Raw genomic sequence first — 17,841 nt, 5'->3', positions numbered from 1 at the left:
ATGAGATACAGGTGATAATGTTGCTCATTTAGGAGCAACATATTACCCCTAATTGCATTTAACAGGGGCTTCATCTTTGAGATTCTCTCTTTATGTCATTTATAGCTTTCTGTCATCAACTGTTGGAACCCTAATATATTGTAAGCCATTGGGGAAGGGCAAAGCATGGCATTTTTTAGGGCCTTAAAAACGGAAGGGAGGGGGAAAGGAGCAGTATCCACCAGCTGTAAACCTGACTTGAGTGCTTACAAGAATGTAAACCCTGCAAAAGAATGTTGAAGGATGATTTGTCCAAGGATTGTCTATCACTCAAGTAGTACACAGTGGGATTTGAACTCAAAATGCACAGGCTCAGAACAAATGTCCCTGAATAACCTGTCTGATACTCTACCAATTCTGCCAACCCACAGTCCAGTTTTGGTTTTTTATTTGGTTGACCCTCAAAGGATGAAAGGTGAAGTTGATGTAAGTAGGATTTGAACTTAGAATGCAAGGGGCTGGAATAAATATTGCAAGGAATTTCATACACCACTCTAACAACTCTGTCAATTCTTATAGGCACAAGGCCTGAAATTTTGAAGGGAAGGGATAAGTTGATTACATCAACTTCAGTGTTCCACTGGTTAATTATTCCCCCCCCCCTCCGAATGTAAAAACAGAAGAAATGTTGCTAAGTATTTCGTCTGGTATGGCTATGATTCTGCCAGCTCGCTACCTTAATAATAATAATAATAATGTTTCAAGTTTAGGGACAAAGTCAGTAATTGACCCAGTATTTGACTCCTGCTTTTTGACCCAGTATTTGACTCCTGCTTTTTGTCTTTGCCAAAAATGAAAAGCAAAGTTGACCTTGGTAGGATTTGAACTCAAAATGTAATGAACCGGAAGAAATACTCTGAAGCATTTTGTCTGATGCTTGAACAATTCTCTCTCTATTTTATTTTTATGAAGAAATTCACTTGTATGTCAGTATAGGTCTTCTACTTGGAAAAGAATAAAAATTGATTATCAGAAATCTGTTCAAAGTTGAAATATATTTTAGAAGTGTTAAATATGTCTAGCTGCATGTCAATTTAAGCTTTTAGCAAAGTTAAGAGGAATTTTCTGCTCGAGATCAGTGGCACTGAATCACTTTTATTTATATTTTTAGAAACGCAGCAACATTAAGCTTGATTAACACTAAACTGAAAGACTATTTTTGAATGATTCAGTAGAGAAACCGATGCTGTAAGTATCTACTTTGAGAAGAGCTTCTGCCAACTTGTTTTGGTCTTCGACACACTTCACAAAGAAGTGCTCAAATGACCTAAAAAAGAAAGGTTTAAGGGCCAAGCTAAGTGGCACTCGTAATGTTTTGTACTCAGAAAATCTCTTGTATTTAAAACTTCTTCAAGAATTATTGAAGCAGATTTGGTTTTGTTTTTCTCCATTTCCTTGTACAAGCATTTAAAGATATTGATGGAAAATATTCTCACAAATTCTTTAATCTCATACAAAAAGTGTTTTCTTTATTACTAATCATTTTTTTTTTATTAACAACTAGCAGTATCGCCCGGCGTTGCTCGGGTTTGTAAGGGAAATAACTATATAAGCATTTTGGAGTAGTTAGGAATCTAAATCGAAGGGGACAGACACTCACACAACTACAGTTTTATATATATAGATATCTGATTTAGTTCTGGAATATTTTAAATAGTCTTTTTGTCAAATTTGTTATGAACATAACATGTGGAGAGCAAATATTACAAGACATTTTTCTGGGCATTCAAATGATTTTGCCAGTCTGTTGTTGTCATTATCATAATAATAATAATAATAATAATGCCAGTGGTCCGATCCATGCCAGCATGGAAAACCTGTTAAATGATGATGATGAATAATAATAGTTGTAGTAATTGTTTTCAATTTAGGCACAAGGCCAGCAATTTCTGAGGAGAGGGGATTTGTCATTTACATCAATCTCAGTATTTGATGAGACACAAAATTGACATCAAAAGGATTTGAACTCAGAATGTAAAAAAACAGGAAAAAATACCATAAAGTATTTTTTTTTCAATACACTAACAATTTTGTCAGTCCACAACACTGATGATGATGATGATGATAATATAGAAGGCATTAATTTAGATTAGCTGTGAAGGTGTTTACTGCTAGATGTCTAATATTCTCTCTGCTATATTACACTTGATCCAAGATCATCTGATGGTAAGCCATTAAAAGTATTTCCAGTTGTTGCAAGGCAGTCATTGAAAGAAGAACTTGCTTGGAAACCAGCTTGTCTTGTCTGTCAGTATGTAAATTGTACAGCTGAAGCATTTACTGCAACATTCTCCTTTCCAATTAGTCATGACCATAGGGTTGTTTTATTGGTTCCATTAATCAATGATTTGTTCTATTATAATACAATTGCTTACCAATTCAATCATCATCAAAGTCCACTTCTCCAAGGGCTGGACAAGTTTTACAAAATTACCTTTGCTTTGCTTTGTCTGTATCGTTTACTAATGCAAAATATAACGAGTTTCCAGCTGCTGACTCTGCATCTCTAGAGATGCATAGCGTGCAGAAAGCATCGGACATAGAGAAATATCATAAAAGACACAGCCACCTTCCATTAACCACCTAGAAACAGTAACCAGAGCAAAATGGGGAAGCCATCTTTTATAGAAAGACCAATAAAGCTGGTATCTAGGAGACAAACAACAGGTACGATGTTGCATTCTGGTTTCGAAGCTATGCTATCAATGTAAACTAACAGGATACAATGTGTGAGATATATATATATATATATATTTATTGATATAGAGACAAACAAGAATGATTGAATAGTTGCCTATATTTATTAATAATAATAACAACAAACAAATGAGGAAGGATTCTGTGTGATTACACAACCTGCAAAAGTAGCAACCAAAATATCCTCAAATTACATCATATTGAAGTCCAAGTGTTTGGTCACAGCTCAAATGTTGTATTTGATACATGCATGTATTAGATGGTCCTCCATTTCTGCTGTGAACATTCAGGAGAAAAAAAAAACGATTCTTAGTGTGTTAAAGCAGATAATAGAGGCTCAGCATTGCATTTAGGGCTGGGGTGATTTTTTTTTTTCTTGAAATATATTTTTGGGGAAAAAGTGCATGCCATATGCCATAAAATATGGTAGCTTCTTATCGTGGTTTCCGCTCAATCACGACTGACCTAGGGCTAAACAGCAACTGCTACAACATTATTGTTAAGTGAATGGAAATATCAAAGAAATTCGGAACTGGATGGTTCCAAATGTAGAAATGGCTCAACTGGAAACTAAAGTCCTTTTTTTTTTTGGTATTGAAATGCCACTCGGCCATATTAAGTTAATTATGGCAATCTCTTAACTTCACATTATGGTCCATTAGTGTCTAGAATGGCACTGTTATGTTATTAACATTCTTCGAAGTAAAATAACTCTAATCATTGCAGGGAGGAAGAAAATAAAAATATCTAAACAATTGTAAAACTGTTTTTCGATTATTACAATTGAACCCTTAAACTCGAGGTGAAGTAAGGAATGTAACTTCCATGCAAAAGGTTTTTGATTTGCACTCAAATGCCTCCAGCCTACATTTATTTTCCTGTATAAATAACAAAACAAAGGACAGAGAAAGGGACTTTAAGATAAAACAGGATAGGTTTGAAGATTTTAGATTTGAAACTTATCGTTAATTAGGGTTTTTTATCACTTAGTTTTATTATCTTTTAAAAATTTATTCTACAAACCCCAAAGGATGCTCAACATTTTTTCCAATCATAACACACGAAGGCACTCAAACTGTTACAGTTCACCACGAATTGTTTAAACGTTCTATTATAAAACAAAACATTAAAATTGACGAGTGCATGTATGACTCTGCGGCAGAGGAACCCCATCATATGCCTGTGGTTTTGTTCATTAATAAATACTCAGCTTTTCTAAATTCCTTCACATTTTCAGACTTGTCTCAGAAAGTTGAAGCACACCTCTGGATCATACAGGGCACAATGTTTGAAGATGTTGGGTGTAGATTTTAAGAAAACTATACACTATATATATATTATGTGTGTGTTAACCAAACTTATCAGATGTTGTTATACATCACTGACCACTATGCACTGCCTCCCATTGTTCTAGCTTTTGAATGATGGCATCCTACAGGCTAGACAGGCAGGCCATCATTCCCCTTGAATGAAACATCTGTCCATTGCACAGGGTTACCCAAAAGGGTAACAGAGAAGTGGGCTAGAGCAACATAAAATTTTTTGCTCAGGAACACTATATATTGCTAGTCTGGGAATTGAAACCACAATTTTGTGATCATGAGTGTGAGACCAAAATCACTATATAATCATACCTCGCTACTGTGTGGACTGAGATCCCTGTTGACAGGCCACTGATATTAAAGTGTTAAACACTTATGGTATGCAAATTAGTTGCTCCAGTCGTTACTCTTTACTTACTGGATTTGTTGAGTAAATAAGCAGATTGGTTCCCTGTTTCTCTGGAATTGGTCAGAATAATGCAGATACATCTGATAAGAACCAGTAAGGTTAAAAAAAACTGAAGGATGTTCTTAATTTTTCAATCTACTGAGAAGTAGTTAAGTTTTTTCTTTTTCTACTGCATAGGTTACCTGTCTAATGTTCGTGTACAAATGTATACTTATGTATGAGCATGTGACCTAGTGATTAGGAGTGTTGATCTCATGATCATGGGTTCAGTTCCTGGACCAAGCAGTGAGATGTGTTTTTGAAGGTACTTCATTTTCTCCTCACTCCTGTGTACTCAGTTGTGAACAAGTATCACCAATTCAGTGTTGATGCAACCATTTTTCTGCTGGCTCATAAATAGGAGGGCCAAGAGGGTTTCTATTTCAGAGTGACTCAAAGACCCTCTTGAAGCACTTACCAAAAGCCTAGTACGTGCCACCACCAAGTTGTACTTGTCTATGAATCCTGGTTGGCCATGGTTTCCAGTCATTTTTGCTAATGGCTATTCAGTTCTCTGATCAAGTGAATTACTGGATTATTGAATTAGTATACAGAGTGATTAACTATTCCACCTTCATGTATATTGTTCATGCAGTTCTCAGACAGAATCAACAGGAACTAACACATTCCATCCGAGGGGCATCTGTACACTTTGCTTCTCCTCTTTTTTTTTCATTTCAAAAGTATGAGTTGGTATGAAGTTAAAGAAAAATACATTTCTTCCAGATGTCAAACAATGGGATTGAACCATGAGCTTCATGGTTGCCAAGTCAACTTTTTGACCATTCAACCATACTACATACATATGCATACACACACACACACACACACAGAATTGATGTGCTCTTCTATTCAGTTTCTTATTTCTTTACTGCCCACAGGGGGCTAACCATAGAGGGGACAATTAAGGACAGACTAAGGGATTAAGTCGATTATGACCCCAGTGCGTAACTGGTACTTAATTTATTGACTCTGAAAGGATAAGTCGACCTCGGTGGAATTTGTACTCAGAACGTAACGGTAGACGAAATGCTACTAAGCTTTTCGCCCAGCTTGCTAACATTTCTGCCAGTTCACCGCCTTGCTTCTATTCAGTTTCTATCCACCAAATTCTTTGACAAGGCTTTGGCCACTCTTGGGCTGTAGCAGAAGACACCCAAGGTGCTGCACAGCAGGACTGATCCTGAAACCTTATGGTTGGGAAATGAACTTCCTAACCACGCCACAGCCTTGTATATGCGTGTATGTACACACACACACACACTATCATCATCATTTAATGTCTGTTTTCCATGCTGGCATCAGTTGGACGGTTTGACCAGAGCTGACCAGCTGAAGGGCTGTTCAGGCTCTCTGTGCGTTTTGGCATGGTTTCTATGGCTGGATGCCCTTCCCAACCCACTTTACAGATTGTACTGGATGCTTTTACACTGCATCGACATGGGTGCTTTTTATGTGGCACCAGCACTTGGGAGCCTGCGAGATTAGGGATGCTCAGCTGGAGAGGGTTTGATGTTTTTGTCAGAACCATAAGGAAAAAAAAATGTTATGAGTTGTTATTTATTCCACAGCCATTGCTATTGGAGTCTGTCAGATTTACAAAAACTGATTCAGTCTTCAACAGTATCAAGTATAATGGTAGTCACATTTGTACCAATATACAGCCTCTGTAGACGATGTGGCATTGTAGACATTGGGTTAAACCTTTTCAAAACTTTCGATAGGTTAATAAATTACAAGAAGATCATCAAAACATTTCGAAGATCATTGCTTTCTTGTTTCATTAGAATTATCTTGTTAACGAGAACTTAATTGTAAAATGTGTGAAAATCTTTCCATTTACCTCTTGATCAGATCTTATTTAATGTCAAATTGGTTTAGGAGAGTAAATTAGTAACCCAAAAGTTATCGGTTCAAATTCTGCTCTATCCAGTTAAATATTGATAAAACTCAGTTTTGCTACTACTATTATTTGATCCTGAGCAGCCTATGATCAAAGACATTCCAATCATGACCATCTTGCCTCTTCTGAGGCATAGTATATCCATGACTACATTATCTATTGTATCCTTCCTTTTTTTTTCTTGGTATGATTTAAATGGGATATAGTTACTATTTCTAGCATGTTGATCAACCCCCAGGAAGATTTCCTCTTTGCTTTTATTGGTTTGAGTCATTGGAATTACGAAATATTGTCTACTTGACAAATGATTTCAGTTCTGTTTATGTTAAATGTTTCCTAAAATATTGATATCAAAACTAAATTCAGGATTGATTCCCCACCCCTTCTAGCATTTGTTTTGTTGTCCCTCAAAAGTTATTTGCTACTACAGACCATTTTGTTCAACATTCAACTGATTCTGGCAATAAGAAAAAGGCTTCAATTTTGGAGAAAGAACACAACCACACTCTGAGCACTCTCAGAAGGAAGAGATATTCTTTCATTTTCCTCTGTCTTTAGAAATGGATTGACTGTCTGCTGACCCTTGGCTAACCATGGAACTAGAGCTGTTATTACCAGGCAGTTTTGTTGAGTTACTCACTACCTGCAGACAAATATGGTTTTGTAACCTGTACCGTGCTTTCATTACTTGTGTTCAGTGCCTGTGGAATCATGAGCAGACATAGTCACCTTCTCAAATCATCCACTCTTTGACCTAGCAGCACATCAATGATGTTAAAGTTGGAGAGAGAGTGACAGAGCTACACCAACATTCTGCTGTATTCATTTGCAGCTGAGTAAACTGAAGCAATGTGCCACCTGGTTCAGGGATTGAACCCATAACATTATGATTTTGAACAGAACACTCTTACCATCAGGCCACATCAGAAGCCTAACCCTGAAATGAATATAATCATAAGAATTCAATGCATTTTGGGGAAATGGCTTCAAAAAGCTGCTGACCATCTTCAGTTGGTTTGGGAATGATGTTTCACATAGAACTGAATAGCCAAGAAATTCCTTATTTTGGAATTATCTGATGCCCTTCAGCCTACTTGTCTCTCTGCAAAACCATTGCCTACAACTTGGAGCAGACGTTAAGATGAATTTGAAGTAAGTTCAATCTCCAAACATTGTTTCTAAGATCGGGGCTTCTTAAGATGAAAAGATTTTAGTCCTGAACTTTTGTTTCTGGATTTGTTCCTCGGGTGAAGAAATGGTTCCCTCTGGTAGGAATCCTTTGCGACAGTGAGTTGTTGATTAACAATCTGTAGTTTTTTATCTTTTTGTATTTGACTGATTTCCTGAGCTACCATATCTATAACAACATCGTCAATGTTGTCAAGGTCAGCGATCAATGATGTAATTAAAGCCATTACTTAGGCAGGCAGCCTACTGGAAAATACAGGAATAATAATATTCACTTGGATGCATTCTTAATGAATATCATTTCTGGTCTTCTTGTTTTGTTTTTTTTTCCTCTCTTTTTCCTTCCCCACTCCCATATATGTTTAATGAATTATTGGAAACACTTTAAGTGTGAAAGTGTATAGCTTATTAATTACTTTTGTAATTACACAGCCAACGATGACGATAGAAGCATTGCAATAACTACCTTTTTTCACGGGACATTTTCAGAAAATACCTGTGAATTTTCTCTCTGCAGTCTGCTCCCTCTTCTCTCTCTCTCTCTCATACAAACATGGAAAAGAGGACATTAAAATGATGATGATGATCTACAGAATGTTAAGTAGTGTATATAATGTACAATATAATGTCACCACCACCACCCTGCCATGTTTTGTACCTAAAAACCAGCAATTTATCCTCTTCAGCATTTCTCCACCTCCACTTTTGACTTTGATGTTTTGTATTAAATTTCTCACATTATATACACTACTTAACATTCTGTAGATCATCATCATCATTTTAATGTCCACTTTTCCAGGTTTGTTTGGCTCTGGCAGAATTTATATAATTCATGTTTATGAAGTTGGATAAATACTGTTGCTGTTTAGCCCCGAGTCAGTCTTTATCCAGCAGACAAACCTATGATCAAAAGCATTCTATAGTGACCAGTCTGTCTCTTTATAACATTTTTTTTAGACAATGTATCTATGACCATGTTATCCTGTGTCCTTTCTTAAAATGTGTGATTGGAAGGTGATTTAGCTGCTATAACTAGCCATTTGAATGGTCATATAGGGACTCTGTTGTTTATAAAGTTTTATGAATGTGATTAATATTGAAATACTGTTTCTCCATAAACGGTTGCTTCAATTCTGGAATGTTTTTGTTGTTGTTTAACTCCAGGTCTGTGTTGGTCAGGCAAACCCACCAGTGACAATCCTATTGTTTATTCAGGAATAATATATCTTGGGGTGCATTATCTATTGTATCCATAATCTCTTGCCTGGTTTTAACACCTTGAGTGACTTTTGCAGAGTCCATTCTGTTTTATATATTAGGGTCAGGTATTTGGTTTGACAGTATCCTCCTCCTTCCAGTCTTGGACATCTTGAAAAGTGAAGAAGAAAAAAGGTTGTGATTTAGGGGAGATTTAGCTTCTATTTCCAGCAGCTCTAGTGTCCCCTTACAAATGGTTCCTATGTTGGCTGTTTCTATTGAACATTGGGAACCTGTTATGACCTTGAAAATTTTTTGTAAAAACACAATTTCACATTGTTAAATACCTGTTATTTTCTTCAGTCTTAGATTTGTCTGCTTTACACCATCTCATCTGTTTGCAGACCCACCATCCTCACATTCACTTCTTCCCATATTCTTTGCTCTTCTTCACCCATTATACCATCAATTGATAGTACCTGATATAGCACTTATTGACTGTCCATCCCAGAGAAGTCGTCTCTCTTCCATTAAATTCTTTAATCCTGGACTCACTACAATATTACACTCCCAAAAGATCACTCTTATTTTACAAATATTTCCCATTTAAGGCCTGTGTCTTCTGCAATACTTCCATGATGACCAAAGCCTTGTGTGTGTGTGTGTTTCCTTTTCTTGGTCTCGCGTGATAGTTGTAAACTGTCATTCAAGCAATATCATTCATTTCCTATCTTTCATGAAAATGTCTGGTCAATGGGAAAATCTTACCTGGAACCTAGTGAAAGTTGATGGCAGGAAGGGCATCCAGCCATAGAAAATCTGCCTGGTGGAATTTACCTGACTCATGCAAGCATAGGAAAGTGAATATTGAAATAACGACTTTAAATCTTCCCTATTTGCTACACATCTCTCATTTCTGTCTACATTTCACTTTTCCTCCATTTTCTTTTTTGTTTTTGTCCAATTTATTTGTCCAAAGCTTGAAGAATCATGTGCCTCCTTCACTAGAGTTTCTGTTTTAATGTTGACCTTGCTGGGATTTGAACTCTATCAATTCCAGCTGATTAAAATATATTATAATTTGTCTTGGAAATCTTTTCTAGATTTTATTTTGCAGCTAATTACATTAACGCTTGAGTATTTCAATCAGCCATATCCCCTACAATGTCCTTAAAATAATCAATCACACAATGAAAATCTCGATGCTACCACATAATGTATGATTGATTCAAAATAATGTGAATAAACAAACATTACATTTGACAGAATAATCGAAATGCCAAATTCTTTTACCATATTTTTGTTGGAATATACTGTATTAGTTTGAATCAAATACTTGCAAAATAATGAAGAATTTAGTCAAATGTCATTATTAAGCATATGAACCCTAAATAAACTTGGAATTTTGGTGCAAGGTTTTAACTTGGATTACTTAAAATTAGGAAGTTAGTAGCATAGAACCAGGGACTACCTTGGTACCAAAGGTGCAGTTGTCTTTAGATTTTATGTTTTCATCATTTTAACATACACTTTACTATGTTTGCCTGGATTGGATGGAGTTTATTTAGGCAGATGGGGTGCCCTTCCTGTCACCAGCCCTCACTGGTTTCCAAGCAAGATGTTTCCCCATGGCCAGACATGTTCTTGCAGAATGTTGGAAATAAATGACATTGCTTGGGTGACAGTCATTTACAACTGTCATGTGATGTCAACACACTGGCCTTAAGGTAGCAAGCTGGCAGAATCTTTAGCACACTGGATAAAATGCTTAACGGCATTTCTTCCATTTTTATATCCTAAGTTCAAATTGCACCAAGGTTGACTTTGTCTTTCATCCTCTTGGGGGTCGGAGGAATGAGTACCAGTTGAGTATTGGTGTTGATGTAATCAACTAGTTCCCTCCCCCAAAATTTCCGGCCTTGCACCTATATTGGGATATACATGATGGGCTTCTTTCAATTTCCAACTACCAAATCCAATGAAAAGGCCTTGGTAGGCCTTTTGACACTTGTATAGTAGAAGACACTTGTGCTTAGTACTACACAGTGGGACTGAACCTGGAGCTATGCAGTTGGGAAACAGACATCTTGCCACACCTCTGACTATACATCTTTAATACAGAGTTGTATTTTTTTTTCATTAAAAATTATTGAAAATCTGTATTCAGTGTGAACACCCCCTCCTCAAATCTATTGGTTAGCTGGGTTTGGACTTGTTGAATTCATTAAAGCTGATTATTTGTGGTTTTAATAAGGATTTTGATAGCTAAAGCATGAACTTCAGCTGAGGAGAGAACTTGAAGAAAAAGTTGAGAAATTTTGGAGCTTTGCTAAAGTTCTGATCAAGTTCAGAGATAAATAAGGCATTTTTGATGAAATCGCCATTTGTTATACCCTGTTAATTAATATTGATTAATTATAGATCCCAGCAAGGCTACCTTTACTTTTCAGTAGAAGTAGATGTGTGAAGAAATACAGTTCTAGTCAAATATTGGGATTGATTTTAACTGAGACCTCCCCCCCCCCAAAAAAAAAATTGGGGGTTTTGTTGGGGAGGATAATGTTGTGTAGATTCTCAGTTTGATTGTGATCCAGGTCAGTTTATATCTCATCTTTCTGTGGGGGTGATGAGTTAAATACTGCAGTTGATGTATTTGACTATTTCTTTACTCACCATCACCACTGCTGCTGCCACCACCACATACCTATTGTTAGAAATCAATATTTAATATTGGTTTGGTTTTTGTTTTAGAAAGATATGCAAGCACCATTGTTGCAGCTACTACCATTCTTCACCAAACATATCTGTAAGTCAGTTTTGATTCCTTGTTGGAACTGTTTCTCGAACATAAATAAATCCTTGGAGAAGGCAGCAATGTTATTTCCATTGCCATTCTCTTTTAAGTGAAATGCTTCAAGCTTCTATGCATGCATATGCGTGTGTGTGTGTGTACATTTATATATGATTACACATACACACACACATTGCGTATATGGCAATGATAATGATCATCTCTGTTACATTATACCTCTTCTCAGTTTTCAGTACTCCATCCCACCTCCATCTACCCCAATGTTATATTTATCCCATTTCAGCATTTTTTTTTGTTTTGGTTCAGTTTTCAGTCTTTTTACCTTTTCTATTCCTTCTGTTTTGACAATTGGTGCCACAGACATAAAACTATCCACCACAACCATCTTTTACACTAAACTGTAATCATTCTTCACCCTGTACTTGTGTACTTTAAAGTTCATTGAGGTTTTATTTTATTGTAATCTTATTTTAATAATTTCCATTTTACTTTTCTTATAATTCCACATTTTATTTTATAGATTCATTGGTATCTTTCCAGAATATAGGTAAGGAATCTTTTTTTTACCATAAATAGGCGAAATGTTGAATTAATAAATTCTTTAATTAACCACTAATATCATTGGAAGATAAATATTAACATTCAGGAAACTTTAGAAATGTGACAAAAATGAACTATTATTGCCAATATTCTGTGACATTATTTACTTTCCAGGTGTAAACTGTGACAGGTTTTGACTGTTAAAGCTTTAAAATCCTTTCTTTGGTCTTCTCTTCTTTCTGAAGATTTTTGGTGGAGAGGAGAGAGGGAAGGAGTGTGTGTAAGTAGAAACTTGAAAACAAAAAGATATTTAAAGTATGAGGAGCTTCCATTTTTCCCTCCTAAAATTCAATTTGGAACAAAATTATTAATTAGAAATGAATATATTTGAATGTCGAATTTTTTTCTATTTTTTAAAATCTTTTTTTTCTCCCCTCCAATCCTCTTGTTTTCTGAAAATATGATAAAAAGAATTAGATATTATTTGTTGATGATGATACAGCTGTACTAGATTCTTTACTATAACAAAAACAAAAAACAGCTTGTATGTCTCTGTAGCCTGCTAGATGGAACATTGAAGCTGAGTATCAAGGGAAATGTTTTCGATCTTTTTAGGAGGAAAAATTTCAAAGCGTAAACGAGATGTAGGATTTAGGTAAAATATGGTAGCATTTCCAGAAAGTATTGTTTATTATGAGGTGTTCAATAGAATTTATAGTGTGAATCACACACACATAAAAGAAGAATGTCAGACAATCACAGATGCAAGGGAGGTATTTATATGAAAAACTGCAGATATGATTTACATAATGTAAGCAGGTCTTGTCTTTACAGCTGTTTCAAATAATTAGTGAATGGTTGATAACAATCCAAGCAGATGCAATACTGAGGCAATATTAGTCATAAACATAAAATCAAAGATAGTATCAACTAGCATGATTCTTGATGTCTGAATACTTTCATGTGTCAAATTCATGACATTTTCTCCAGAAGATTAAGGGGATGTGCATCTATATAGATATGTCTGCTGTGTTGTTTGGTTAGACTATCATTAAATATACAGACTTGGTGTTATGATATCATCATTTAACACCTATGTTCCATGCTGACATGAGTTGAATGGTTTAACTAGATCTGATGGTCCCAGTCTATATATGGTTTAGTTTCCTTGTCATCATTGCCATCATATCTAGTGTTATTGTTTGGCTACATTGTCATTAAATATATAGACTTGATGTGGTTGTCATTACATATCTGTTTTCCTAAACATACATGAACAAGGTGGATTTAACCTAATGCACTTGATACTATCTCTTGTTTCCTTGAAACATTAGTCTGTTGACATCAGCTTTTACCATTGTTTCCTATGAAATCCTTGGTTTTCTTCTACAGTTTCCTTCCACATGAATCCCTTGACACTTCTTCACTGTCATCTTTCATCCTATATATTTGTGTCAACAGAGTCCTCTCTCTTGCATGTTACATCTGATTCCTCTTAACAGTTTTTCTCTCGGCTATTTTGAATTCTGTTATTCATGCACACTAAACATTGTTCGGCCAGTGAAGCATGTTTACCTCCCAGTTGTCACACTTCTACCACATTCAAGGCTCATGTAGCACCACACTTTGTACCCATATCTGAACTTCATTTTGAGAGAGGTAACAGCTTCCCCAAATTTTTTCAACACTACTTCTTGTTACTATGCTTCAGGATGCCCACTTCTTCTGTTAATTTGGTCACCCAAGTAATATTATACATCAACTGCTTCCAAGCATTTAGACACCTTTATTTTGCTAGTGTTCTCATTGTTAACAACTCTTGTGTATCTGCTCCATCCGATGTCTTCCTTCTCTGTCTGCCTGCTACAGATCTCACCTTCTTTTGACTATCAACAATTCACATCGACTGCTCTTGTTAGAATTCTTACTTTTCTTCTCTTGTATTTTGACCATGACCACATTCCGACTGTAAAAGTCCTGTCTTCTCTTCTGCTGAACAAAACTATTTTGTTTACCAAGTTTACTTTTAAGGGCTCTTGATCCTAGAATTTGCCTTAACATTTGGAATTTCTTGAATTCTATGACACATTTAGCTGACAACTAAGTTATAGGTGTACAGGAGTTCCTGCCAATAGCCAATTTCGAATTCCTCTCTTATAATTAGAGAATTCTAATAATAAACAAGAGAGGGATTAGATGGACAAGTACCACTTGTACTGGTTTACTCTCAGTTCAGAACTCCTTTAGTTGCCTCTCACCAGGAAGAGGGTATTGATGGTACTCTCTTAGTAAGTACTCAAATTGTGCCTCATCTGATCTAAATCTCATCCTTATTAGTTTTATGCTGTTTTATCACCTGCTCTCTATCACATCATTAAACATGTTGAGTGTCTCATTTTGTCGTGATGCAGGTGATGATTGGAGGTGTCACACCCAATCATTGAAAGATAAATAATAATAATGGTTTCAAATTTTGCCACAAGAGCAGCCATTTTGGGGGTGGGATAAGTTGACTACATCAGCACTAGTGTTTCACTGGTACTTAATTTATTAACCCCCAAAAGGATGAAAGGCAAAGTCGATCTTGGTGGAATTTGAACTCAGAATGTAGTGGCAGATGAAATACTGCTAAGCATTTCGTCCGGCGTGCTAATGATTCTGCTAGCTCACCCCCTTTTGAATAATGATAATCCTTTCTACTAAAGGCACAAGACCTGAAATTTGGAGAAGGGGACCAGTGGATCACATTGACTCCAGTATTTCACTGGTACTTAATTTATTGATCCTGAAAGGATAAGTTGACCTTGGAGGATTCTGAACTCTGAACGTAAAGAGTTGGAAGAAATGCTAAGCATTTTGTTCAGCATCATAACAGGCAATTAATTAATTAAGGCAATTAATTTTATATTTCGTGAAGTATAAAGTTTTTGTGATTAAAATTGGTTTTCCTTTTTCTGTTAATTATAAATGTTTTAATTTGTTTAGAAGCTCTGCGTTAACATTCCTGATTTTGTAAAATTCTAATTGAGGCACTTGAGTTGGCACAGGGGCAGAGAGAGAGTGCCACAATTGATTCTTGCTGGCATCTCAAGTTTTGCTGTTGAAGTTCAAATCACACCTAGTTCAATAATTCCTCTGTGATAAGAACCAGACATGTGTCTTCGTGTGATACTGTCAGATGACAGGATGGTTGATACAGCAGCAGAGTTTGAAGGTGAACCATACTGTCAAAGCTGTTCTCCATCTCACTTGGTTAATGCTGCAGTAAGCTGCAGTTATGGGAACCAAAATTCTTGTGTAAAATTGTGGTGGTGGTGGTGGTGGTTTACATAGATCTGGAATTTGATATTTTTCAAGGTGAAGAGAAACAGAAAGTTATGATGTTCCTGTCTTTTACTGGGACATTAGTAAGATGAGAGAATTGGGGATCAGATTTATGGAACAAAAAGATTCTCTTCAATCAATATTATTGCTAAAGTAATTTCTTATATAGATGTAAGGCTTCATGTTTTTAGAGAAGAGGAAGTTGTGATGTTCATGTCTTTTTTTTTTCTTTCACTGGGACATTGGTGATATGTGAGAGGATTCCAATTAGAAAGTGAAATTGTATCGTTAGCCTAATTCACTGAAAACTTACTCCTGCACTACACCACACACTGTTTTGATGATGATGATGTTGTAAGATAAATTTCTTAAAAAATACTAAAGATTTCTTGTAGAATATTAAATAATTATCACCAAAGAGGAAAATGAAAGTAAATAGAATTGTTTACTTGAAGAAAAACTGAAAAAAAATATATTAATTTATTTCTATTTGTAACGAACAATTTGAATTATGGTTTTAATTTTTATCTCGTTTCTGATTTTATAGTAAATGGAATATATTCAGCATCTAGCCGGAGAGCAGGCCGTTTTGATGCACAAATTGTTTGTCACAGAGCCAAATATACCACATCACCTTGTCTATACTCATTGATTACCTGACTTTTACACTGCCACACACACATGCACACACACTTTACCAATTCTTGTTAGTAATCACTTCTTGTAGAGAGAACATCAACTGTTAAAATGTTGTACATTTTACTTCTCACCAATGTCGTTCTTTAATCTCGCTAACATTGGTCAAGAGGATTGTTTTCTTCAGGAAATATATCTGACAGCAAACTCTAATGATATATTTTGCTGAAGGTCATTATTATGTTTAGTCAGATCTTTTCCACCAACTGCAGTGACCGTTTCGGTCATGCTGTTATGTCTGTGGATGACCTCACTTAATACAAAGGGAAAACTGTGAGAAGGCTTAACAACCAGACTCTGTTTAATTGTGTGCAGATGTCTTAATTTTTAGAGATTCTTTTAAACTGAGATCTGCTTTAGTGGTTTCTGTGGCCATTGGTCATTGAAAATGTCTAGACTTTCAGGAAATCAGAAATTTGTTTCAATAAATTTTTATATTTGTTTGTTGATTTCTTTCAGCTGACAACAGCTCGGGTTGGCTTTGAATGAATTTTTGTTTAATGAGAAAGAGTTCATTCTTAAGATCCATAGCAAGTATCCAGATTAATAGTCATTGCTAATGCTAAAACAGATCCTCCTCCTCCTCCATCATGAAGATTAAATTGATATATTTAGTTTCTTGTCTTTTGACAGCACACTGACCGAAATAATTTAAACGAAGACTGCTAATTAACCCTTGCTCTGATTTATTTGTTCTAATTGTCATCACATATAATTACATATTGTAGTGGACAGCTTTTTAATGATTCCTAATTCAGACCATCTCGCCTGTTTGTCACACTCACCACCATGTCTGTTTACTGTGGCATTTCATATTAGATTGAGTTCTTCTCTGAAGCTTTCCTCTCTCGTCTTCCTACTCTCTCAGCTTATGCAATTATCACCACAATGCCTTCTCTCTAATTTCTTCTCATAAAAGCAATCTTCCCCAGCTTCTGATTCCTCATGAATTCATTTTGAGACTTTACCTGCAGTTTGTAAACTGCGACATGCTTTTAACCAATGTTGGAATTTTCTGACTTTTATTTAAAAGTGACTCAGAAGGATTTGGTTCTTGAAACTATTGATTTGGCCAAGACTTAAAAATAGCTGTGAATCACTTGTAATCTTTAAAGCAGGGAAATAAAAAAGTCGAATTTAATTCTTCCATGTAGAATGGTAGCATATTTTTGCTCTAGCTGAATAACTTGAAGGAAGATCTTTAGGGTTTTTAGTGAAGAACTGAAGATGGGATGAAATGATGTTGTATTGACAACAAAACAAATATAAGAATATTATGTTGCAGTGTCTCTGTAAGTGTATCTTTGGAAAATAAGGAAGTTTGGATATAAAGTAAATTCTGAGAATATTCCTGAATTTATTTGAAATATTTTTAAAACAGCAGGAAATAGTTATTTCTAGCAGAAATTAGTGAGGGTTGGGAATCATGGGGGCTGGGAAGTTTGTAGAGAAAAACCATTGAGTCTCACTTCAACTGCTTAGTTTATGGTTGTTACCCTTCTATTTATAATTAAACTAATTGTCTTTTTATTAAAACCACACAACTTACAGAGCCAATGTGAATCCTCACATTACTTTTAAAAGCTTGTTAAAGATTAGGTTTCAAGGCCCTAGTCAAGTCATTCTGGCATTTTTCATTTGAATAACAGTTGCAAACAAATATAAAACAACATTT

At 35.6% G+C, this 17,841-nt stretch overlaps 1 protein-coding gene across 5 annotated transcripts in view; it reads left to right on the top strand.

The window, feature by feature from the left end:
- LOC115218627 (neurocalcin homolog) overlaps positions 1-17,841 on the top strand; it is a 64,365-nt gene that overhangs the window by 8,842 nt on the left and 37,682 nt on the right. For 2 of the 5 annotated variants that reach the window (XM_029788539.2, XM_029788538.2), the window contains exon 2: positions 12,127-12,153. The exons of 2 other annotated variants lie outside the window; for them this stretch is intronic. The gene's annotated coding sequence lies outside the window, so the exon portion shown is untranslated. Of the gene's footprint in view, positions 1-1,150; positions 1,228-12,126; positions 12,154-17,841 lie in introns of all 5 variants that reach the window. One more of the 5 variants, XM_036508187.1, reaches the window with a different exon arrangement.

Source organism: Octopus sinensis, linkage group LG13, assembly GCF_006345805.1.
Source record: "Octopus sinensis linkage group LG13, ASM634580v1, whole genome shotgun sequence".
Lineage (NCBI taxonomy): Eukaryota > Metazoa > Mollusca > Cephalopoda > Octopoda > Octopodidae > Octopus > Octopus sinensis.
The sequence above is the reverse complement of the archived record's forward strand: the minus strand, read 5'-3'. Positions and strand labels throughout refer to the sequence as shown.